At 45.1% G+C, this 24,475-nt stretch overlaps 13 non-coding genes across 13 annotated transcripts; 8 read left to right on the top strand and 5 right to left on the bottom strand.

The window, feature by feature from the left end:
* Window positions 1–196: 196 nt before the first annotated feature.
* LOC138233304 (U5 spliceosomal RNA) lies at window positions 197–313 on the top strand. The gene has a single exon (XR_011187440.1). It is a non-coding gene; the product is annotated as a U5 spliceosomal RNA (small nuclear RNA).
* Window positions 314–540: 227 nt separating this feature from the next.
* LOC138233306 (U4 spliceosomal RNA) lies at window positions 541–682 on the top strand. The gene has a single exon (XR_011187442.1). It is a non-coding gene; the product is annotated as a U4 spliceosomal RNA (small nuclear RNA).
* Window positions 683–1,852: 1,170 nt separating this feature from the next.
* LOC138233301 (U4 spliceosomal RNA) lies at window positions 1,853–1,994 on the top strand. The gene has a single exon (XR_011187438.1). It is a non-coding gene; the product is annotated as a U4 spliceosomal RNA (small nuclear RNA).
* A 4,835-nt stretch (window positions 1,995–6,829) lies between these two features.
* trnas-uga (transfer RNA serine (anticodon UGA)) lies at window positions 6,830–6,911 on the top strand. The gene has a single exon. It is a non-coding gene; the product is annotated as a tRNA-Ser (tRNA).
* A 1,695-nt stretch (window positions 6,912–8,606) lies between these two features.
* trnag-gcc (transfer RNA glycine (anticodon GCC)) lies at window positions 8,607–8,677 on the top strand. Its single transcript has one exon. It is a non-coding gene; the product is annotated as a tRNA-Gly (tRNA).
* Window positions 8,678–14,106: 5,429 nt separating this feature from the next.
* LOC138233309 (U4 spliceosomal RNA) lies at window positions 14,107–14,248 on the bottom strand. Its single transcript, XR_011187445.1, has one exon. It is a non-coding gene; the product is annotated as a U4 spliceosomal RNA (small nuclear RNA).
* Window positions 14,249–14,901: 653 nt separating this feature from the next.
* trnag-ucc (transfer RNA glycine (anticodon UCC)) lies at window positions 14,902–14,973 on the top strand. The gene has a single exon. It is a non-coding gene; the product is annotated as a tRNA-Gly (tRNA).
* An 833-nt stretch (window positions 14,974–15,806) lies between these two features.
* LOC138233307 (U4 spliceosomal RNA) lies at window positions 15,807–15,948 on the bottom strand. The gene has a single exon (XR_011187443.1). It is a non-coding gene; the product is annotated as a U4 spliceosomal RNA (small nuclear RNA).
* Window positions 15,949–17,506: 1,558 nt separating this feature from the next.
* On the bottom strand, window positions 17,507–17,648 carry LOC138233308 (U4 spliceosomal RNA). Its single transcript, XR_011187444.1, has one exon. It is a non-coding gene; the product is annotated as a U4 spliceosomal RNA (small nuclear RNA).
* Window positions 17,649–18,301: 653 nt separating this feature from the next.
* Window positions 18,302–18,373, top strand: trnag-ucc (transfer RNA glycine (anticodon UCC)). The gene has a single exon. It is a non-coding gene; the product is annotated as a tRNA-Gly (tRNA).
* An 828-nt stretch (window positions 18,374–19,201) lies between these two features.
* LOC138233300 (U4 spliceosomal RNA) lies at window positions 19,202–19,343 on the bottom strand. Its single transcript, XR_011187437.1, has one exon. It is a non-coding gene; the product is annotated as a U4 spliceosomal RNA (small nuclear RNA).
* A 3,421-nt stretch (window positions 19,344–22,764) lies between these two features.
* Window positions 22,765–22,846, top strand: trnas-uga (transfer RNA serine (anticodon UGA)). Its single transcript has one exon. It is a non-coding gene; the product is annotated as a tRNA-Ser (tRNA).
* Window positions 22,847–24,402: 1,556 nt separating this feature from the next.
* On the bottom strand, window positions 24,403–24,475 carry trnar-ucg (transfer RNA arginine (anticodon UCG)). The gene has a single exon. It is a non-coding gene; the product is annotated as a tRNA-Arg (tRNA).

Genomic DNA, 24,475 nt, shown 5'->3' with positions numbered 1-24,475 from the left:
AAGAAAACAATCCAACTACTCTAACTACAGGCTGATCAAGGTATCTCCCCTGCCAGGTAAGCCGAGAGCCGCAGGCGATGAGCCCAGAGCTGAACGGGCCCCACTGGCTCGTTTGTAAGGCCAGGTGCATTGCCAACCACGACCGGCAGGGCAGAGGCCTTGAAGGCGGCCTGGGCTCCTGCAGCTGTCCAGCCACGCACTCTGGTTTCTCTTCATCTCGTACAAATCTTTTGCCTTTTACTAAAGATTTCCATGGAGAGGAACATGAATGAGTTCCATACAATTTTTGTGCTTCCCTGCCTTCGGGTGGGGCGCAGCTGGGCTGGTCAAAGAGAGAAACTAAAACCGCTCACAATCGCTCTTATTACGGCGACTGTGGCCGTCTGCTCTGCGAGTCCTCGGTCTCCGCCTCTCTGATTGGCGCTCTTTTCTTTGGGGGGCGGGAATATGCTGTGAAATATGAAGCGTTACAGCAACGACATGCCATGAGACGATTGATAACGATTTCCATAGGATCCCCGCGGTTGCCTGGCAACCGTCAGCTTTGCGCAGTGGCAGTATCGTAGCCTGTGAGGTTTAGCCGAGGCGCGATTATTGCTAGTTGAAAACTTTTCCCAATACCCCGCTTCCGCCGGTTTGCAATACAATCGGCGAAAGCAATTTTTGACAGTCTCGTCAGAGACTGAGCAAGGTGTTTAAAGACAGATTTTGTCATGGTAACATCATGGTAGAAAGAAACAAGCTTGTTACGTCTCAACAGAAACGCTCTTTAGCTCTTTCAGCGTTATGCAGAGAACAGCGTCTGTCGAGATCACTTTTGAGTCAGCGCGAAACGCCGTGTGCTGTCAGTTTGATTTCATATTGCTCGTAGCGGCGCCCGGCTTTTGTCTGTCAAACGTTAGGTTGCGCTTCTTCATGCTGCATCGTCGGCATGAGTGGAGCTTTTTAAACGTCTGTACTTACTGCGCCCCATAAGAAATCGTTTGTCCCCGTTCAAAAGAGATTGTGCGATGCCCTGCAGCGTTCGCAAAGCAAACCTTTGACAGTTTGAAAAGAGGAATTTATTCTGCTTCCTGTGCGTGCAGTAGTTACAAAGTTGAACGTCTTTACACGATCTACTGCAGTTTTCAGTGGGCGGGCTTTGTCAGATGGCTTGGAAAAACGCACTGTGTTTCGGCTCGGGAAACATCATGAGCAGTGTCCTGCATGTTTTCTGTGTATAGCTGTCTTTTAACGCATACAGAATTCATTCGAAATCATTGTAAGATTCTCCCTCAGTTCCGTTGTGCAGTGCTTTACCTCTTTCAAAAGGCTTCACTTTCCTAGTCACATTCCAAGGCTCATCGAACCCGGGCTGTTTCCTCCAGCGGTATAGTATTGCAGTGAGACAGCACGATGCCTGCAAGACTATGTCACACTAAACGCCACAGATTGTGTTTGTCCGTTCGTGTCAGTCGTCCTGCAGCCACGGGAAGTGGGACACAAACATGCTGCAATGCTTTCAGGACGTTAGGATTTGTTTGTGCAACATCCGAGAAGAGTACTTGTGGCTTGAATGTGAACTGTACGTGCCCGCCCCCTTTCCTCTGTAGTGCATGAGTTCCTCCCGGCATGCCCTTCGTCATTGTTCTGTCATCTTGTATTTAAAGGGTTGTATTTCTGCTGCTGAAAATAAGCAACGGTTTTCTCACAACGCCCTTTGTTCCCGACGGAGCCCTTGTCTGTCATGAAATTCTTCAAAACCTCAAGCTAGAAGAAGAAGACGACAAATATGAAGCGTTACAGCAACGACATGCCATGAGACGATTGATAACGATTTCCATAGGATCCCCGCGGTTGCCTGGCAACCGTCAGATTTGCGCATTGGCAGTATCGTAGCCTGTGAGGTTTAGCCGAGGCGCGATTATTGCTAGTTGAAAACTTTTCCCAATACCCCGCTTCCGCCGGTTTGCAATACAATCGGCGAAAGCAATTTTTGACAGTCTCGTCAGAGCGTGACATAGTCTTGCAGGCATCGTGCTGTCTAACTGCAATACTATACCGCTGGAGGAAACAGCCCGGGTTCAATGAGCCTTGGAATGTGACTAGGAAAGTGAAGCCTTTTGAAAGAGGTAATGTCGACGCTTTTTTAACAGAGCACCAAAAAAGCGTCTTTTTTGAAGGCCTCGGTACTGAGCATTGGTGGTTCAGTGGTAGAATTCTCACTTCCCACGTGGGAGGCTCTGGTTCGATTCCCAGCCAAAGCAGTGGCTTTTGCAGCGAGCGGCTCCATCACTTGCATCCCCTTGCAACTCGCAACTGAAAACCCACTGAAGCAAAGCATTTGTTAGCCAGGTCAGTACCCGGATGAAGGTGAGCTACAGGGAAAAACAAAGTTTCCAGCTGGAAGCGGTGTTAATGGTGCCGGTGGGGGGGCGCTCAACCTGAGGTCTGTGCGGGTCCCAATGCCCCAGCATAGTGACGGAGACGCTGTGTTGTAAAAGGGCGCTGTCTCTTGGATGAGATGTAAAAACGAGGTCACAGCGCTCTGTGGTCATTAAAAATGACCACCAAAACCTTTGACAAAAGCTCTTGGTAATTGATGGTCTTCAATAATGCTTCTCCTTTAGGTACATTTTAAATCAGCTGAAAAATGCTGTGAAATGGGGGGTCACTTCACGCCAGTGTAGGATTTGGGTTACAAGAACCATGAAACTGCACGAGAAAGCCCGTACACTGAATTACACGGCTTTCTATTCAAAGGAGGGCAAAAGAAATTCCCTGAGTTCGATTTTTTGCAGCACAGAGAGGATTGCTGTCGTGAGGCTGGTTAGCTCAGTTGGTTAGAGCGTGGTGCTAATACCGCCAAGGTCGTGGGTTCGATCTCCATACAGGCCAGGTCGTTTTCTCCTCTCTTACAAAAGCTGTTAGGTTCCTTTCCGTGGTGAGATGGGTTGTCATGCAACGCTGCCACATAGTGCCGACAGACAATTAAATGACAAAAATGAAGAGAGTTAAAGCAGCTGGAAAGGTTTTCTTACAACTTTTGAGCTGACACAGTTTTGGAAAATGTTTTCTTCACGCTGCACTGTACCACATAGGCAGCCAAGAGTCTCCAAAACAAAACAGAATTGACAGTCATATAATGTCCATTAACCCCGGTTTTAAACACAGACTCATGTCTGCCATCATAAGAATATGAGTCCAATATTTTAGAATATAGTCAGAATGTCTTCTAACCTTACCTGTGGTGTCTTTAATCCCTATTGCTCAATGCATGGTGTACGTACTGCATACATGTGTCTTGAGAATGAGGAATGGGCCCCTGAGACATTTACCTGTTTCACAAATGATCGGATTTTACTAGAGATTCTGTTTGGGATTCAGATGTGCATTCGGACAGCAATTCCTTTCAAGAAATGATACGTTCTGGATGAGGTCAAAGGTGCTGGAACACTGTATTTAGGATGTGTTTGCAGTGATTGTGTCTCCTGCTTCAACGCAGTGATATATAGATGTGCTCCTGTAATTTATTGGTACATGCCCAGGGCAGTAAGTAGTCTGAGGATTTATTTCCAGAAGGCATAGAGCAGTGAAACAGTGAAGTAGTGCAGCACACTGGATCATTATATTATTAGAATCTATTCTACCTAAATTATTACATTATACACAACTTGAGCTCTCAGCACCGTACTGAGCCCAGGTGTTTTTCTAAAGCTGTCAGGTGCAGTTCATTTACATGAAGGAAATCTCTTACTGGGTACGATTACAATGCAGTAAGTAGCACAGGCTACTAAGGGAGTAGCCTGATGCGTTTAAAAACAACCAGCGCCAGGCAGGAGTCGAACCTCCAAACTCCTAATCCATCGTCAGACACATTATCCATTGCACCACTGGCCCTGGTGTGACACTGCAGGACTGTAACCCAGTGAGCTTAGCACTGCAACTAGTAAAATATTATCCCCGGTCCATTCTTTTCCAAAAGTGAGAAACACCTGTTTTCTACATTTTGTCTGTTTTAAAACCATATCTCTTTAAACCAAACCAAGAGTTTGTCTTTTGCACTGATATTCTGATTCATTTCGATTTCAAAGAAAAAAAAAACATTACCTTCCAAAGCATCATAAAATTGTCCCTTCCTCCAGACTCTACTTCTCTCTTGTAGTAGTACAGCAGACCTTTCCAGGTGAGCAGATCACAGAGTCCGAAATGAGCTTCCTCCATCAAGCAAAGTACCTGAACATGACTCTGTCATCATGAAAGCGCCCCTGTAATAAAGAAATTAAATCCGAAATCAAGAGGGCAGTTGCCTACTGAAGTTCAAGAAGTCATAAATTTTAACCTAGCAACACATTAAAGGCTGCATCTATACAAGTACGATTCTAGAAATGCTCACCAGATTACGTTTTAAGAAAGAACTGCGCCTCAGGTTCCGCCGAGATCTTAACTCGGATGGCAGGATTCAGAGTCTGGAGTGTGGAATGATGGCGCACGGAGGGTCCACATACTGTGGATCCCTCAGTGATCTTCCGCGTGTTCAAACTGCCAGCGTGTGACTCCCCTGTCCCCCTGACCTCATTGCTCTGCTCTCGCCTCTCTGCAGCTGAGCCCGACTCATGGTAAAGTGGAAAAAAATATGCCCTCAACGTGAGATTTACTCTGGAGTGAGGATAGTTGTTACCTTCTTATCGTTGAAACGGATGTATGTGATGTGGCGACTAGTTTCTTCTCCATTAGCAGGCTTAAGGTTAAAGAAAAAAACATTGCTGACTTCTTTTTTTTTTGCCAGCCGCGAGCGCTGATTAGCGAGGTTTGTATTTCATGTTTTGCAAGTTGCATCCATTTTAAGAAAAACAAGTCATTCAAGACAGGAAATGAATACTTGCATTTAATTAAGTCTAGACGTAGGCGGTTGTCTGTAAGGACCAGTTCTGTTCGAGAAGACAGAACAAAGAATGCACCACTGGGATTCGGACCCAGGATCTCCTGTTTAAGAGACAAGCGCTTTAACCAACTAAGCCACGGCACCCCGGGAGTATTGTCCTTTTGCAGCCACTTGGACACGCCACTCAGACACATCTGCATTCGGTGTGTGCTCCGCCTGCTCGCTGAGCAAGTTGCCACCTTTACATACAATAGCAACATCGACACCAAGAGAAAGGATGACAAATGGCTTTTATCTGGAACTTTTCATGTCCAAGGAGCTCAATGTGCTTTCTGTGTACAACAGGGCCACTGAACTCCACACTGGCCACTGAACCACAGCAGTGGCTTGCTGGCTTGACATCTCCCAAGGAAAATGTTGAAATCGCATGTGGAACAGGAAAAGGACCCTCGAGTACGAGGGAAAAAAAAGAAAAAGATCATCTGGAGCGCGCCAACCCATTTCTGGACAGCCCAGTTCTGTTCACGAGGTGGCTGAGTGGTTAAGGCGATGGCTTGTTAATCCATTGTGCTCTGCATGTATGAGTTCAAATCCCACTCTTGTCGGTTTCCATGTCTGACATGTGTGCCCGTTCGACGTTGGCCCTCCTTTTGTTTGCTCCAGTACTAGAGCCTTACATTTTCTAGCGGTGGCTGAACATGGTATAGTAGGCTAACGTCGGTATCGAGCAGTGGCAGTAACAGTATTTACGTGCCACTGCTGCCAAGTGGCTCTGGGTTGAGACCGCGTTTTCACTTACTTGCAGCACAAACGGAGAAAGCGATTTTTGACAGTCTCTCGAGAGACTGCGCTAGGTGTTTAGGGATAGACTTTGTCAGTTCCCCCTGGGATGATGGCCTCTCAAATAGTTTGTGATTCCTCTAGACGTTTATACAGTAGAAGCCTGCTTCGTGGCTTAAATCCAAGCTAAGGAAACGAGTTAGAGGTCTGATGCAGAACTGCGAATTCAATGAAGGGGAACACTACAGTACATTGCACTGTATGTGTGAGGAAAGCTGCCCCCTTCTGTTCCTTGTCGACCGAACAGAGGACTGTAAAGGATACCGCCAAGAAACTTTAGGATGCTGGTTGGAATCCAGCTCCAAAGAAGCCCCTTTGGGTGTTATGTAATCAAAAAGTAAGAACAGAGAATCTCCCTTTGATCAAAAGCGCAACAGAACTGTTTTCCGTGGAGCAGGTTTCAGACCCGTAGACCTGTTTTATTTGTAGGGCAGGGCGCATTCCCAAACGCGAATCTCCTGTTTTAGAAATGCTTTGGGCGGCGTGAAGTGAAAATAAGAAGTGGGCTCCAGATGCACATGGAAGCAATCAAGTGTTTCATCCGAGCTGTTTCAAAGACTGCTCAACAGCTTTCCTTTTACAGAGGCCCAACGATTAATGATGGGGGTGCACCCTTCAATGTGCCTTACGACTCTAGGGAGTGATTGAGACAATTCGTAGCGTGTGTTCATTTCCCTCTATTCCCCATGTTGCAGTGGTAAGATGACGTAAATTCCTGCTTCGACACGTAACGGCGTTATAATCAAGTACAGGAGCTGAGGGCTTTTGTTTTGTTTCGTTTTCTATGGCGTTCGTAAGCGCGCAAAACAAAGACAATTCCTGCGTCTAACACGAATGTAAATGCTTTTGAAAGTGCAGTGTGGTGCAGCTTGTAAAATCCTTGTCCACATTTGTGGTTTGTTGATGTTTTTTCTGTCTGCCAAAGTTGCATTTTGACATCCGGACGGGGAGACTTTATCATTTGAACGTGAAGCCAGCCTTAAACCCTCTGAGGCGTGTCTGTCTGCCGGCATGTATCTTGTGAAAGGTTTTTTTTTTAACAGAGAGCGACTTTAAAAAGGTTTCCGCAGCCACCTCGCACTCCGTGTTAGATTATAGGAGGAATGCGGCGGCGGCGAGCTCGCTGTAGTCGTGGCCGAGTAGTTAAGGCGATGGATTTGAAATCCATTGGGGACTCCCCGCTCAGGTTCGAATCCTGCCGACTACGGCGTCTGCCGCACGTCACCTTGTGCCTGTGCGGCAAAGGCGAAGTGCCGCTTCTCCTTTCCTGGTACTATAAAAATGCTACATCGCTTGGTCCTGCTTCCATGGAAAGCAGTTCTTCAGGTAATTCTACTCTCTTACCAAAGCTGTTAGGTTTCTTTCCGTGGTGAGATGGGTTGTCATGCAACGCTGCCACATAGTGCCGACAGACAAGTGTGTTGCGGGAGAAGAGAAAAGTGTTTGAAGATTTAAGAGTGTCTTAGGTGGAGCCAAAATCAAGTGTCACAAATGCAAGTGGGAAGATTTCCAATGTTTAATATGGTCAAAATAAGCGGAACTTACCAGCTGGTCCGGCACAGTCTGCCATGCTTTTGTCATATACTGTAAAGTGGTGTGGAACTGGGTGTCGAACTGGAGCCTCACCATTTGCATATGTGAGGCTCCAGTTATACATCGAGTGTCACATTAAATGACAAAAATGAAGAGAGTTAAAGCACCTGGAGAGGTTTTCTTACAACTTTTGAGCTGACACAGTTTTGGAAAATGTTTCCTTCACGGTGCACTGAACAACATAGGCAGCCAAGAGTCTCCAAAACAAAACAGAATGGACAGATAGGAGAAAATTCCCACTCGTCCTGAAGTTCCCAAAATCCAGCACTGAGCGTAAACAAAGTGTCTAAGTAGCGTGGGAATGCTAACCCTAACCCTAGCTGGAGTTTGAGCAATCCGGAACTGAGCGTAAGAAGATGAGTCAAAGTAACGTCTAATCGGATTAGTTTCCTTAGAGCTGGTTCAGAGTTTGCTCAAGAGTTTACCTTTCACAGATGCGCAAAGAAGAATGTTGGGGGTGCACGCTTCAAGGCGCCTTACAGCTGTAGGGAGTGATTCGAGACGATTCGTGGCGTGTGCTCGTTCCCATATACCGTACGACCCGGGGTGCAGTGCTAGGATGACGTACAATACCGCTTGGGCACGTAACGGGGTTATATGCAAGTGCAGGACGTGAGGGTTTTCGTTTGTTCGTTTTGTTTTGCTCTGCTTTGCTTTGTTTTGCTTTCCATCGCGTTGGTAAGAGCGTAAATAAAAAGGCGATTCCTGTGTCTACCACTAATGTAAGAGCTATTTCAAGTGCGACGTGGTGCGGCTTTTCAAATGCTTGTGGGCATTTCTCTGTTGTTGATTCTTTTTTTGTGTGTAACAAAGTGGCATTTTCATGTCCGGACGGGGAGACTTTATCATTCCGACATGAAGCCACCCTTAAGTCCTCTGAGGCGTGTCTGTCTGCAAGGCTTGTATTTTGGAAATGTTTTTTTGAAACGGAGAACGACTTTGAAATAGGCTTCCGCCGGCGCCTCGCGATCCAGGTAAGATTGTAGCAAGAACGCAGCGGCAGTGGGGCTTGCTGTAGTCGTGGCTGAGTGGTTAAGGCAATGGACTAGAAATCCATTGGGGTCTCCCCGCACAGGTTCCAATCCTGCCGACTACGTTGTCCACTTTCAGTCGGTGTGTTTCGGCTCAAGCAAAGAAGCGCGCCTCTTTGCTGTTCCTGGTGGTTTTAAAACGCCCAATCGCTTGTACCCGCTGCCTTAGAAATAAGTTCTTCAGCGTCCGCAAATGGCATTTTGCAGCTGGAAGCAGATGTCGACGCGTTTTGCACAGAGCACCAAAAAAGCGTCTTTTTTGAAGGCCCAGGCACTGAGCATTGGTGGTTCAGTGGTAGAATTCTCGCCTGCCACGCGGGAGGCTCGGGTTCGATTCCCGGCCAATGCAGTGGCTTTTGCAGCGAGCGGCTCCATCACTTGCATCCCCTTGCAACTCGCAACTGAAAACCCACTGAAGCTAAGCAGGTGTGAGCCAGGTCAGTACCTGGATGAGCTACAGGGAAAAACAAAGCTTCCAGCTGGAAGCGGTGTTAATGGTGCCGGCGGGGGGGCGCTCACCCTGAGGTCTGTGCGGGTCCCAATGCCCCAGTATAGTGACGGAGATGCTGTGTTGTAAAAGGGCGCTGTCTTTTGGATGAGATGTAAAACCGAGGTCACAGCGCTCTGTGGTCATTCAAAATGACCACCAAAACCTTTGACAAAAGCTCTTGGTAATTGATGGTCTTCAATAATGCTTCTCCTTTAGGTACATTTTAAATCAGCTGAAAAATGCTGTGAAATGGGGGGGCACTTCAGGCCAGTGTAGGATTTGGGTTACAAGAACCATGAAACTGCACGAGAAAGCCCGTACACTGATTACACGGCTTTCTATTCAAAGGAGGACAAAAGAAATTCCCTGAGTTTGATTTTTTGCAGCACAGAGAGGAGCACTGTCGTGAGGCTGGTTAGCTCAGTTGGTTAGAGCGTGGTGCTAATAACGCCAAGGTCGCGGGTTTGAGCCCTGTACGGGCCAGGTCTAGGTCCAGGTCCCTGTTTGTGAAACAGGCAAATGACTGTCTCAGGGGCCCATTCCTCATTCTCAAGACACATGTATGCAGTATGTACACCGTGCATTGAGCAATAGGGACTGAATACACCACAGGTAAGGTTAGAAGTCATTCTGAGGTGCCACATGTGAGGGATACAGCTAGGCATCCGAAATGTAGGGTTTGAGACCCTTCAGGAGTACTGCATCCTTTGAGACAGACCCGTGCATGTTAAACAAATGATCATTTCTTTCGGCATTAGGGACTAAATATACTAAACATATGATGCTAAAATGTTATTTTCACATATATTAATGTAATAAATGATTGCTTATGCTTTAGAAACAAATCTAATTAAAATAAAAGCTTAAGTTTTGTATTTATCTTGTACCATAGAACATGATTTTCTTTGTATTTCAAGCCCACAAAGTGTCCAAATGACGCACTACATGATATAAGGAAGATTATCACATGCATATCGGTATTATCTTTCTTATGAAAATGCATTCCTTTCATTACCTTTTACTTTTTAAAATGAACTCAAATTGAGTATAATGTAATAATTTAAGTAGAATAGATTCTAATAATATAATGATCCAGTGTTTTGCACTACTTCACTGCTTCACTGCTCTATGCCATCTGGAAATAAATCCTCAGACTGCTTACTGCCCTGGGCATGTACCAATAAATTACAGGAGCACATCTATATATCACTGCGTTGAAGCAGGAGACACAATCACTGCAAACACATCCTAGATACAGTGTTCCAGCACCTTTGACCTCATCCAGAACGTATCATTTCTTGAAAGGGATTGCTGTCCGAATGCACATCTGAATCCCAAACAGAATCTCTAGTAAAATACGATCATTTGTGAAACAGGCAAATGACTGTCTCAGGGGCCTATTCCTCATTGTCAGACACATGTATGGAATGCTTTCACCGTGCATTGAGCAATAGGGATTAAAAACACCGCAGGTAAGGTTAGATGTCATGTTCTATGATCATTTCTTTCAGCATTAGGGACTAAATATACTAAACGTATGATGCTAAAATGTTATTTTTACATATATTAATGTAATAAATGATTGCTTATGCTTTATAAACAAATCTAATTAAAATAAAAGCTTAAGTTTTGTATTTATCTTGTACCATAGGACATGATTTGCTTTGTATTTCAAGCCCACAAAGTGTCCAAATGTTCTATGATCATTTCTTTCAGCATTAGGGACTAAATATACCAAACGTATGATGCTAAAATCCTGAAAAAAGGATGTGCTCCATCTCGTCAGTAGATTGGATTCCAAAACTGATTTGGGTCAATATACATTACCTTTGAAATTAAAGTACAGTCTACTGTAGGGAACCATCAACTTAGAAAGCATTGGCCTTCCCTGGGGGTCAGGTAGGTGCAAAAGATAAACCTTTATCCTATCTTTATCTTAAGATAAGTGGCCAAGCAGTATTTTTCCAAGTTTCACCAAGCACATCATGTTGCCATAGTAGACAAAGTTCTATAAAATGTTAAATAACTTTTAAAAAAAGCATCTTGGTCTTACAGTACTGTACAAGGTGAATTAAACTGTCCCTGGTAATAAAAAGTAATTAGAAGCATCTCAGAAACTTTATCTCTAGAAACATTAGCTGTTTTATATCATGTAATTTAGTGTGATGTTGTCAGAATTCAAGGACATTAGCACACACAGAAATTGGTTCAGTTAAATCTAAAAAACACAGCTAAACATGGGTTTAAATGTAACAGAAGTCTTACCTCTTGTCAAAAGATTTAATTCAAGAAGCGATGTAATAAATGATTGCTTATGCTTTATAAACAAATCTAATTAAAATAAAAGCTTAAGTTTTGTATTTATCTTGTACCATAGAACATGATTTTCTTTGTATTTGAAGCCCACAAAGTGTCCAAATGATGCACTACATGATATAAGGAAGATTATCACATGCATATCGGTATTATCTTTCTTATGAAAATGCATTCCTTTCATTACCTTTTACTTTTTAAAATGAACTCAAATTGTGTATAATGTAATAATTTAAGTAGAATAGATTCAGGTAGGAAATATAGAGTCATGATGTTTATGGCTGACATCATTTCACATGGGTGAATTTTAAGCTAAGAAATAAAAACATTTACAATGAAGATACCATTGCTTAATTTTAAATGCCTTTAAAAAATAAATACCTCCTGAGAATAATTTGCCACTCCCAGATCCTTGGTAAGGTACTGTTTGAATCCAATCAGGAGAGGAGCATCCAGGGAGTGCTTTCTATAGAGTCCAGCTTGGGCCACTCTCTTCCGGCCTGCTGATACTTTTTAACTACTCAGGGCCTGTAAGGATATAAAACACCGGTTTAAACATTTTAGACCTATAAGACAAATTAGAATTTTAGTAAAAAATAGATACATCTGAAAAATAAAAAGTCTTACTGCTGATAGAGTTCTTCAGAGCTCACATCTTCCCCTTCCTTATCCGCTTCTGTTTCAGTTTCTAGAGCAGCCTCTGGCATCTCTTCCTCCTGGACTGCGGCCTCTTGCTCAGGGCCGCTGGAATGCAGGTAGATTCTTTTCAACATGCTTTTACATAATATGTTGTAACAATGATTTCAAAAAGAAACTACAGAAGCCTTACAGATTAAAAATATCTCACCTTGCCAATGTGTCTTCAGGCTTCCCATGTACAAAAAGGCCCAAGGACTCTAGCAGTCTTACAACCACTATCCTGTTTGCCTCACCAGACACGATCTCTATTCTGTGGTAATCCACGATGACCCCGTTCTTCAGGTGATTCATCATGTCCTCCCTCGCCTGTTGAGAGGCCATCCTGATGTTTTCTGCCGTGGCGTGCTTCATACACGCCCTCTTCAAGTGAGCAGGAAGCTGATCAAGAGTATTCAGGCACATCTTGCACACCAGGGGAATCCTCGCGGGTTTCCTTTGAAAATAAATAATACCATCTGTGTATAGAAACAAGCTAAGACTGATTTCTTAAATTATCCTTAATTTTCTCTCTCATAGTTTGAGCATAATGATTTTATTGCATTTATATAAGAATTGCTCATTGCTCCTAAATAAATAATGGTTTCATAAAAAAGTGAACACTTGGTCTCAGTCACAGACTTTCCAATAGAAGCCATTGTGGAGTTCAGCAACTGCAGGTCCTAGAAGTGGGGAAGGAATTTTAAAAGAGAAATTGAATTACAATACAGAAGGAATGGCTGAGGGATCACTGAAATATATATATACAAATTCCAAAGACTGAGTCCATATAGAAACAACTACCTTTCATTTTCAGTATAAGAAAAAAAAAACATTATCTTCCAAAGCATCATAAAATTGTCCCTTCTTCCAGACTCTACTTCTCTCTTGTAGTAGTATAGCAGACCTTTCCAGGTGAGCAGATCACAGAGTCCGAAATGAGCTTCCTCCATCAAGCAAAGTACCTGAACATGACTCTGTCTTCATAAAAGCGCCCCTGTAATAAAGAAATTAAATCCGAAATCAAGAGGGCAGTTGCCTACTGAAATACAAGAAGTCATCAATTTTAACCTAGCAACACATTAAAGGCTGCATCTATACAAGTACGATTCTAGAAATGCTCACCAGATTACGTTTTAAGAAGGAACTGCGCCTCAGGTTCCGCCGAGATCTTAACTCGGATGGCAGGATTCAGAGTCCGGAGTGCGGACTGATGGCGCACGGAGGGTCCATATACTGTGGATCCCTCAGTGATCTTCCGCGTATTCAAACCGCCAGCGTGTGACTCCCCTGTCCCCGTGACCTCATTGCTCTGCTCTCTCCTCTGTGCAGCTGAGCCCGACTCACGGTAAAATGGAAAAAAAATATGCCCTCGACGTGAGATTTATTCTGGAGCGAGCCAGTGTTGCGCATAGCTGCCTTCAAAGCAGTTAACCCAGGTTCGATTCCCGGCCAACGCAGTTACGAATGTTTTCAAATGCTGTCATGAGCCTTGGATTGTGACTAGCAAAGCGAAGCCTTTTGAAAGAGCTAAAGCACTGCAAAACGGAATTGAAGGAGAATCTTACAGGGGATTCTGAGCAGAGTCTGCATACATGCAGTCAGATAAAGGTGCTGAAAGCTTGAGCTACTCTCAATGTCATGCTGCCCTTCCCCGGAGTAAATCTGTTACATTGTAAGAATGCTTCTGGCAGGTTCAAAAAGAGACCCTTGTTAATTGGAGAAATCAATGATTTCGAATGAATTCTGTATGCGTTAAAAGACAGCTATACACAGAAAACATGCAGGACACTGCTCATGATGTTTCCCGAGCAGAAACACAGTGCGTTTTTCCAAGCCATTTGACAAAGCCCACCCACTGAAAACTGCAGCAGATCGTGTAAAGACGTTTAACTTTGTAACTACTGCACGCACAGGAAGCAGAATAAATTCCTCTTTTCAAACTGTCAAAGGTTTGCTTTGCGAACGCTGCAGGACATCGCACAATCTCTTTTGAATGGGGACAAACGATTTCTTATGGGGCGCAGTAAGTACAGACGTTTAAAATGCTCCACTCATGCCGACGATGCAGCATGAAGAAGCGCAACCTAACGTTTGACAGACAAAAGCCAGGCGCCGCTACGAGCAATATGAAATCATACTGACAAGCACACGGCGTTTCGCGCTGACACAAAAGTAATCTCGACAGACGCTGTTCTCTGCATAAAGCTGAAAGAGCGTTTCTGTTGACACGTAACAAGTTCGTTTCTTTCTACCATGATATCACCGTGACCAAATCTGTCTTTAAACACCTTGCTCAGTCTCTGACGAGACTGTCAAAAATTGCTTTCGCCGATTGTATTGCAAACCGGCGGAAGCGGGGTATTGGGAAAAGTTTTCAACTAGCAATAATCACGCCTCGGCTAACCCTCACAGGCTACGATACTGCCACTGCGCAAAGCTGACGGTTGCCAGGCAACCGCGGGGATCCTATGGAAATCGTTATCGATCGTGTCATGGCATGTCGTTGCGGTAACGCTTCATATTTGTCGTCTTCTTCTTCTTCTAGCTTGAGGTTTTGAAGAATTTCATGACAGACAAGGGCTCCGTTGGGAACAAAGGGCGTTGTGAGAAAACCGTTGCTTATTTTCAGCAGCAGAAATACAACCCTTTAAATACAAGATGACAGAACAATGACGAAGGGCGTGCCGGGAGGAACTCATGCACTACAGAGGAAAGGGGGCGGGCACGTACAGTTCACATTCAAGCCACAAGTACTCTTCTCGGATGTTACACAAACAAATCCTAACGTCTTGAAAGCATTGCAGCATGTTTGTGTCCCACTTCCCGTGGCTGCAGGACGACTGACACGAACGGACAAACACAATCTGTGGCGTTTAGCGTGACATAGTCTTGCAGGCATCGTGCTGTCTCACTGCAATACTATACCGCTGGAGGAAACGGTCCATCTGGCCATGAAACTCATTTGAACGTCTAGCTACAGCAACTAACAATATCATGATTTATTCAGGATGTGTGGAATCGGCACGTCCCGGAGACAGCTTCCGAAATCGTGAGCATTCTCTGGTGGTGTCCTGCAGGGCGCCTGTGGGCGTGCGTTGGTGGTATAGTGGTGAGCATAGCTGCCTTCCAAGCAGTTGACCTGGGTTCGATTCCCAGCCAACGCAGTGGCGATTGGTTTTAAATGCTGTCATGAGCCTTGGATTGTGACTAGCAAAGCGAAGCCTTTTGAAAGAGCTAAAGCACTGCAAAACGGAATTGAAGGAGAATCTTACAGGGGATTCTGAGCGGTGTCTGCATACACGCAGTCCGATACGGGTGCTGAAAGCTTGAGCTACTCTCAATGTCATGCTGCCTTTCCCCGGAGTAAATCTGTTACATTGAAAGAATGCTTCTGGCAGGTTCAAAAAGGGACCCTTGTTAATTGGAGAAATCAATGATTTCGAATGAATTCTGTATGCGTTAAAAGACAGCTATACACAGAAAACATGCAGGACACTGCTCATGATGTCTCAGTGCGTTTTTCAAAGCCATCTGACAAAGCCCGCCCACTGAAAACTGCAGCACATCGTGTAAAGACGTTCATCTTTGTAACTACTGCACGCACAGGAAGCAGAATAAATTCCTCTTTTCAAACTGTCAAAGGTTTGCTTTGCGAACGCTGCAGGACATCGCACAATATCTTTTGAACGGGGACAAACCATTTCTTATGGGGCGCAGTAAGTACAGACGTTTAAAAAGCTCCACTCATGCCGACGATGCAGCATGAAGAAGCGCAACCTAACTTTTGACAGACAAAAGCCGGGCGCCGCTACGAGCAATATGAAATCAAACTGACAGCACACGGCGTTTCGCGCTGACTCAAAAGTGATCTCGACAGACGCTGTTCTCTGCATAACGCTGAAAGAGTTAAAGAGCGTTTCTGTTGACACGTAACAAGCTCGTTTCTTTCTACCATGATGTCACCATGACCAAATCTGTCTTTAAACACCTTGCTCAGTCTCTGACGAGACTGTCAAAAATTGCTTTTGCCGATTGTATTGCAAACCGGCGGAAGCGGGGTATTGGGAAAAGTTTTCAACTAGCAATAATCGCGCCTCGGCTAAACCTCACAGGCTACGATACTGCCACTGCGCAAAGCTGACGGTTGCCAGGCAACCGCGGGGATCCTATGGAAATCGTTATCGATCGTCTCATGGCATGTCGTTGCGGTAACGCTTCATATTTGTCGTCTTCTTCTTCTTCTAGCTTGAGGTTTTGAAGAATTTCATGACAGACAAGGGCTCCGTTGGGAACAAAGGGCGTTGTGAGAAAACCGTTGCTTATTTTCAGCAGCAGAAATACAACCCTTTAAATACAAGATGACAGAACAATGACGAAGGGCGTGCCGGGAGGAACTCATGCACTACAGAGGAAAGGGGGCGGGCACGTACAGTTCACATTCAAGCCACAAGTACTCTTCTCGGATGTTACACAAACAAATCCTAACGTCTTGAAAGCATTTCAGCATGTTTGTGTCCCACTTCCCGTGGCTGCAGGACGACTGACACGAACGGACAAACACAATCTGTGGCGTTTAGCGTGACATAGTCTTGCAGGCATCGTGCTGTCTCACTGCAATACTATACCGCTGGAGGAAACAGTCCATCTGGCCATGAAACTCATTTGAACGTCTAGCTACAGCAACTAACAATATCATGATTTATTCAGGATGTGTGGAATCGGCACGTCCCGGAGACAGCTTCCGAAATCGTGAGCATTCTCTGGTGGTGTCCTGCAGAACGCCTGTGGGCGTGCGTTGGTGGTATAGTGGTGAGCATAGCTGCCTTCCAAGCAGTTGACCTCTGTTCGATTCCCGGCCAACGCAGTTGCGATTGGTTTTAAATGCTGTCATGAGCCTTGGATTGTGACTAGCAAAGCGAAGCCTTTTGAAAGAGCTAAAGCACTGCAAAACGGAATTGAAGGAGAATCTTACAGGGGATTCTGAGCGGTGTCTGCATACACGCAGTCCGATACGGGTGCTGAAAGCTTGAGCTACTCTCAATGTCATGCTGCCTTTCCCCGGAGTAAATCTGTTACATTGAAAGAATGCTTCTGTCAGGTTCAAAAAGGGACCCTTGTTAATTGGAGAAATCAATGATTTCGAATGAATTCTGTATGCGTTAAAAGACAGCTATACACAGAAAACATGCAGGACACTGCTCATGATGTCTCAGTGCGTTTTTCAAAGCCATCTGACAAAGCCCGCCCACTGAAAACTGCAGCACATCGTGTAAAGACGTTCAACTTTGTAACTACTGCACGCACAGGAAGCAGAATAAATTCCTCTTTTCAAACTGTCAAAGGTTTGCTTTGCGAACGCTGCAGGACATCGCACAATATCTTTTGAACGGGGACAAACCATTTCTTATGGGGCGCAGTAAGTACAGACGTTTAAAAAGCTCCACTCATGCCGACGATGCAGCATGAAGAAGCGCAACCTAACTTTTGACAGACAAAAGCCGGGCGCCGCTACGAGCAATATGAAATCAAACTGACAGCACACGGCGTTTGGCGCTGACTCAAAAGTGATCTCGACAGACGCTGTTCTCTGCATGACGCTGAAAGAGCTAAAGAGCGTTTCTGTTGAGACGTAACAAGCTCGTTTCTTTCTACCATGATGTCACCATGACCAAATCTGTCTTTAAACACCTTGCTCAGTCTCTGACGAGACTGTCAAAAATTGCTTTCGCCGATTGTATTGCAAACTGGCGGAAGCGGGGTATTGGGAAAAGTTTTCAACTAGCAATAATCGCGCCTCGGCTAAACCTCACAGGCTACGATACTGCCACTGCGCAAAGCTGACGGTTGCCAGGCAACCGCGGGGATCCTATGGAAATCGTTATCGATCGTCTCATGGCATGTCGTTGCGGTAACGCTTCATATTTGTCGTCTTCTTCTTCTTCTAGCTTGAGGTTTTGAAGAATTTCATGACAGACAAGGGCTCCGTTGGGAACAAAGGGCGTTGTGAGAAAACCGTTGCTTATTTTCAGCAGCAGAAATACAACCCTTTAAATACAAGATGACAGAACAATGACGAAGGGCGTGCCGGGAGGAACTCATGCACTACAGAGGAAAGGGGGCGGGCACGTACAGTTCACATTCAAGCCACAAGTACTCTTCTCGGATGTTACACAAACAAATCCTAACGTCTTGAAAGCATTTCAGCATGTTTGTGTCCCACTTCCCGTGGCTGCAGGACGACTGACACGAACGGACAAACACAATCTGTGGCGTTTAGCGTGACATAGTCTTGCAGGCATCGTGCTGTCTCACTGCAATACTATACCGCTGGAGGAAACAGTCCATCTGGCCATGAAACTCATTTGAACGTCTAGCTACAGCAACTAACAATATCATGATTTATTCAGGATGTGTGGAATCAGCACGTCCCGGAGACAGCTTCCGAAATCGTGAGCATTCTCTGGTGGTGTCCTGCAGGGCGCCTGTGGGCGTGCGTTGGTGGTATAGTGGTGAGCATAGCTGCCTTCCAAGCAGTTGACCCGGGTTCGATTCCCGGCCAACGCAGTGGCGATTGGTTTTAAATGCTGTCATGAGCCTTGGATTGTGACTAGCAAAGCGAAGCCTTTTAAAAGAGCTAAAGCACTGCAAAACGGAATTGAAGGAGAATCTTACAGGGGATTCTGAGCGGTGTCTGCATACACGCAGTCCGATACGGGTGCTGAAAGCTTGAGCTACTCTCAATGTCATGCTGCCTTTCCCCGGAGTAAATCTGTTACATTGAAAGAATGCTTCTGGCAGGTTCAAAAAGGGACCTAATTGGAGAAATCAATGATTTCGAATGAATTCTGTATGCGTTAAAAGACAGCTATACACAGAAAACATGCAGGACACTGCTCATGATGTCTCAGTGCGTTTTTCAAAGCCATCTGACAAAGCCCGCCCACTGAAAACTGCAGCACATCGTGTAAAGACGTTCAACTTTGTAACTACTGCACGCACAGGAAGCAGAATAAATTCCTCTTTTCAAACTGTCAAAGGTTTGCTTTGCGAACGCTGCAGGACATCGCACAATATCTTTTGAACGGGGACAAACCATTTCTTATGGGGCGCAGTAAGTACAGACGTTTAAAAAGCTCCACTCATGCCGACGATGCAGCATGAAGAAGCGCAACCTAACTTTTGACAGACAAAAGCCGGGCGCCGCTACGAGCAATATGAAATCAAACTGACAGCACACGGCGTTTGGCGCTGACTCAAAAGTGATCTCGACAGACGCTGTTCTCTGCATAACGCTGAAAGAGCTAAAGAGCGTTTCTGTTGAGACGTAACAAGCTCGTTTCTTTCTACCATGATGTCACCATGACCAAATCTGTCTTTAAACACCTTGCTCAGTCTCTGACGAGACTGTCAAAAATTGCTTTCGCCGATTGTATTGCAAACCGGCGGAAGCGGGGTATTGGGAAAAGTTTTCAACTAGCAATAATCGCGCCTCGGCTAAACCTCACAGGCTACGATACTGCCACTGCGCAAAGCTGACGGTTGCCAGGCAACCGCGGGGATCCTATGGAAATCGTTATCGATCGTCTCATGGCATGTCGTTGCGGTAACGCTTCATATTTGTCGTCTTCTTCTTCTTCTAGCTTGAGGTTTTGAAGAATTTCATGACAGACAAGGGCTCCGTTGGGAACAAAGGGCGTTGTGAGAAAACCGTTGCTTATTTTCAGCAGCAGAAATACAACCCTTTAAATACACGATGACAGAACAATGACGAAGGGCGTGCCGGGAGGTCGTTGCGGTAACGCTTCATATTTGTCGTCTTCTTCTTCTTCTAGCTTGAGGTTTTGAAGAATTTCATGACAGACAAGGGCTCCGTTGGGAACAAAGGGCGTTGTGAGAAAACCGTTGCTTATTTTCAGCAGCAGAAATACAACCCTTTAAATACAAGATGACAGAACAATGACGAAGGGCGTGCCGGGAGGAACTCATGCACTACAGAGGAAAGGGGGCGGGCACGTACAGTTCACATTCAAGCCACAAGTACTCTTCTCGGATGTTACACAAACAAATCCTAACGTCTTGAAAGCATTGCAGCATGTTTGTGTCCCACTTCCCGTGGCTGCAGGACGACTGACACGAACGGACAAACACAATCTGTGGCGTTTAGCGTGACATAGTCTTGCAGGCATCGTGCTGTCTCACTGCAATACTATACCGCTGGAGGAAACAGTCCATCTGGCCATGAAACTCATTTAAACGTCTAGCTACAGCAACTAACTATATCATGATTTATTCAGGATGTGTGGAATCAGCACGTCCCGGAGACAGCTTCCGAAATCGTGAGCATTCTCTGGTGGTGTCCTGCAGGGCGCCTGTGGGCGTGCGTTGGTGGTATAGTGGTGAGCATAGCTGCCTTCCAAGCAGTTGACCTGGGTTCGGTTTCCGGCCAACGCAGTGGCGATTGGTTTTAAATGCTGTCATGAGCCTTGGATTGTGACTAGCAAAGCGAAGCCTTTTGAAAGAGCTAAAGCACTGCAAAACGGAATTGAAGGAGAATCTTACAGGGGATTCTGAGCGGTGTCTGCATACACGCAGTCCGATACGGGTGCTGAAAGCTTGAGCTACTCTCAATGTCATGCTGCCTTTCCCCAGAGTAAATCTGTTACATTGAAAGAATGCTTCTGGCAGGTTCAAAAAGGGACCCTTGTTAATTGGAGAAATCAATGATTTCGAATGAATTCTGTATGCGTTAAAAGACAGCTATACACAGAAAACATGCAGGTCACTGCTCATGATGTTTCCCGAGCCGAAACACAGTGCGTTTTTCCAAGCCATCTGACAAAGATTGCCCACTGAAAACTGCAGCAGTTGGACATGAAAAGTGCCCGATAAATGCCATTTCTCATCATTTCTCTTGGCATCAGTTCTGCTATCAAATGGGACGGAGGCAACGGGCTCAGAGAGCAGGTTAAGTGCACACCGAACGCAGATGTGTCCAAGTGTCTGTAAAAGCGCGGTGCTCCGCTGGCGCTGTTCCCTAGTGGCTTAAAGTGCCTGCCTAGTAAGCAGGCGATCCTGGGTCTGAATACCAGCGGTGCCTCTCTCCGTGTCTTGTTGTGCCGAATGTCTCATTTCAGACAAACATGTACAGCTTGGTTCAGTTTAATGCAAGAATTCATTTCCTTTCTGGAATAACTTGTTTTTGAAGAAATCCATACAGCTTGTGAAAGATGAAATCCATTTCTTGGTTGTCAGTGGAAAAAGATTGCCGGCTGCAAGAAGCGCAAGTGATTGTTTTCTTTGACCAGAAACCTGCAAATGTAGGGAGCACAAGCGGCCGTCAGTCTCTGTGGCGCAATCGGTTAGCGTGTTTGGCTGTTAACCGAAAGGTTGGGGGTTCAAGCCCACCCAGGGACGCATGTCTCCATTTTTCCAATGTAAACATCATCACCGCTAAAGAAGATGGCGCAGAAGGCTCCACAGTCAAAACGTTGTGCTTCTTTTCTTCTCTTTTCAGCATGGAGTAAACCTTTGCTTGATCCTTTGCAGCCTACGCATGCTGACACAGCTGCCTTTCTCTTAACGCGCCTCAATCATTATTCACCAAAACCATCAGCAGAATGTGTCGCCTTTGTGGTGATGTCACTCCTCTGCTTCACAAATGTCCTTAGTGACGGACCATTTCTTTCTGCCATTTTTCCGGAGCGGTTATTGATTGCTCCATCATTTCCCTCATACTTTCCAACCCTTGATTGAAAAAAAAAACAGAAACAGGCTGACAGGACGACAATCAAATTGCAAAAACTCATCAAAGCACTCGATAGAGTATTTGAATCCACAAGTAGCTACGAGCAACTTTGTCCTGGCTTGCATGAAAGTCGGAAAATGTCAAAAAGAAAAAGATGGTGGCTTTTTCATACCTGTTCTTTCATTTTTAGTTCGTTGGCTCTTCTGTCCATTGTCCTCCTGCCTGGCTCTTGACCTGTGACTGTCTGAACGCACACATTAGACTTTCGGGCGGGGGATTTGTCCTGAGCCTCTGTGAAAGACCCACCCACCCCCATAAATAACTGCTCTAGAAACACATGAATGCAAAACTAAACCACAGCTTAAAGAGGAGCTCCAACTCAGTGCCATACTAATGTAAACGAAGTAATACTAAGACATGTTCTTATGGATTTGTCTTACCTTGAGATATGTAATTGGATTTCAGGATTAACTTCCTCATTCAATGTAGTGGTGATTCTTTGCCTGGTCAGTACCTGGGTGGGAGACCTCCAGCGAACAATTAAGCTTGCTGCTGGAAGTGGTGTTAAGAGACTCTTAGGATCTTCCAGAGGTCTCTGTCCAATAGCACTAGTTGCCTTAGAGCTGGCTCAAACATTGCTCAAGAGTCTACCTTTCACAGATGCGCAAAGATGAATGATGGGGGTGCACGCTTCAAGGAGCCTTCCAACTGTAGGGACCGATTAGAGACGATCCGTAGCATGTGTTCGTTTCCATATACGCCCCGTGTCTCAACGGTAGGACAGAGTCAAATACTGCCTCGACACGTAACAGCGTTATATTAAACCGCAGGACTTGAGGGCTGTTTTGTTTGAATGTTCAAGGCATTGGTAAGAGCGTAGGTCAAGGGCCATTGGTGCATCTCCTGTAACTGGAGTAAAAATGCTATTCAAAGTGCAGTGACTAAAATCGTCATCCACATGTCTCCGTTGTTGATTGCTTTCTGTCTAAGAACGTTCTGTTTTCATGTCCGAACGGGGAGACTTTATCATTCCAACTTGAAGCCACCCTTAAGTCCTCTGAGGTGTGTGTGTGTGTGTGTGTGTGTGCACGTATGGCGTAAAAGGTTTCTTAAACGGAGAGCGAACTTGAATAAAGTTGCCTCCGCTGCCGCCGCCGCCTCGCACTCCCTGTTCGATTGTAGCAAGAAGGCAGCGGCCGCGGCGCTCGCTGTAGTCGTGGCCGAGTGGTTAAGGTGACGGACTTGAAATCCGTTGGGGTCTCCCCGCGCAGGTTCAAATCCTGCCGACTACGGCGTCCTTTGCATTTGGTTGCGTGCATGCGTGTAAAAGGACCAGCGCCGTTTCGTTTTCGCTGGGACCTTTAACACTCTAAATCGCCTGGACCCGCAGCCTGTGAAATCGATTCTTCAGCACCCACAAAGGACGCTTTGCCGCTGGACACAGATACCGATGCTTTTCTGCAACGAGCTTTCCAGCTGAATTTTCTCGGCAGCTCCGTACTGAACCTGTTCTCCATTGCAACATAGCGGAGGCTCGTCACGTCTATAGCAAGGCTGTGTAGGACCGCATACGCCACAGTGACTTGTACACAGACCACATGAAAGGCAAGCAAAATACACTTTTAAAATTCCAAAGACTCACAAGGTCAGAGGAACAGCGATGACCTGAACAGATCTGTTACAGAAGTCTAGGCTGACCTTTTTAGAGCTGTAATTGCATTTTTGTTTAATAGAAGATCAAATCTACTCGCATGTACCAGCACCTTACAGTTTATTGATGTTAATTCTGTTTAAGTAATAAGATTGCTAACGATGTTGGACTTTAGCCGGTGTTTTTTAGACCAAATTGCTTACACTTCTGTAAGGAATACACAGTACGTGCCTTTGTCAGTCATTGCTCACCATACCTGTAACTTTCTTATCTAACTCACTTCCTCAAATGGTGAAGGTCCACAAACATAAATGAAAAAAAAACCCTTGTTGTAGATGAGGTGCACAAAAAAGAAGCCCCTGATAGTGTATAACACATTTGTACTATTGCAGAGACACATGTAACATATATATATACTGTATATATATATGAAACAGAAATAGAAACAGAAACAGGAATCGCTTACTCACCTGGAGAATCTCTGTAGGAATATCTAGCATTTATCAATGGAAATAAAAGCTGCTTTAATACAGTGCATGTTTAAACTCAAACCCTCAGCTGCTGTTCTTGTTTGTTTTGGGACAAATTGCAACTGAGCATCGCATGAGCCGTTACGTACCCTTATCTGTTAGGGAATTTCAAGGGAGGAGTTAGGTCAGAATGGGTAGGCTGCAAAACAACAAGTAAAGATTTATTTCAAGATGAAACGTTGTGGCGGTTTTCTTATCTTTTCAGCATGGACTAAACTTTTACGTGTTCTTTATATGCTATATGTGTATATATTAGCACCAATGTTGTTCTTAAAAACTAACATGAAATTGTCAGGGACATTCAGCTATATACAAAGACGAGACAGACAAAGTAATAATTCTGTATTAACGTGGCCTACATATTGACGCAATGATCGAACTAACTGACATGTTCTGATTCAGATCCCCTGCAGTTCATGCCAATTAGAACAATAGCAATGCTGAGTCCTCCCCACCCTACCGAGCACAAATTCAGCTGCTCTCCAGTTCTGTTCTGCATGTTTTTTCATTGCAATTGAGCTCGGAGCTGGAGATGATCTCCATACAGTTCTGTGTTCACTAGCCCGCACTTGCGTGCTAATTTACGGGTTGTGGCAAATGCTTTTCTATAGTTCATATACATGACGGCAACCTGTTACCGAGGAACCTGAGAGGTTTAAAAGCCTCACGAGCCAGGCAGGACGCGAACCTACAATCTTCTGATCCGAAGTCAGACGCGTTATCCATTACGCCACTGGCCC

This window comes from Lepisosteus oculatus, unplaced genomic scaffold (genome assembly GCF_040954835.1).
Source record: "Lepisosteus oculatus isolate fLepOcu1 unplaced genomic scaffold, fLepOcu1.hap2 HAP2_SCAFFOLD_647, whole genome shotgun sequence".
NCBI classification, from domain to species: domain Eukaryota; kingdom Metazoa; phylum Chordata; class Actinopteri; order Semionotiformes; family Lepisosteidae; genus Lepisosteus; species Lepisosteus oculatus.
This window is presented reverse-complemented; position numbering and strand designations above follow the sequence as displayed.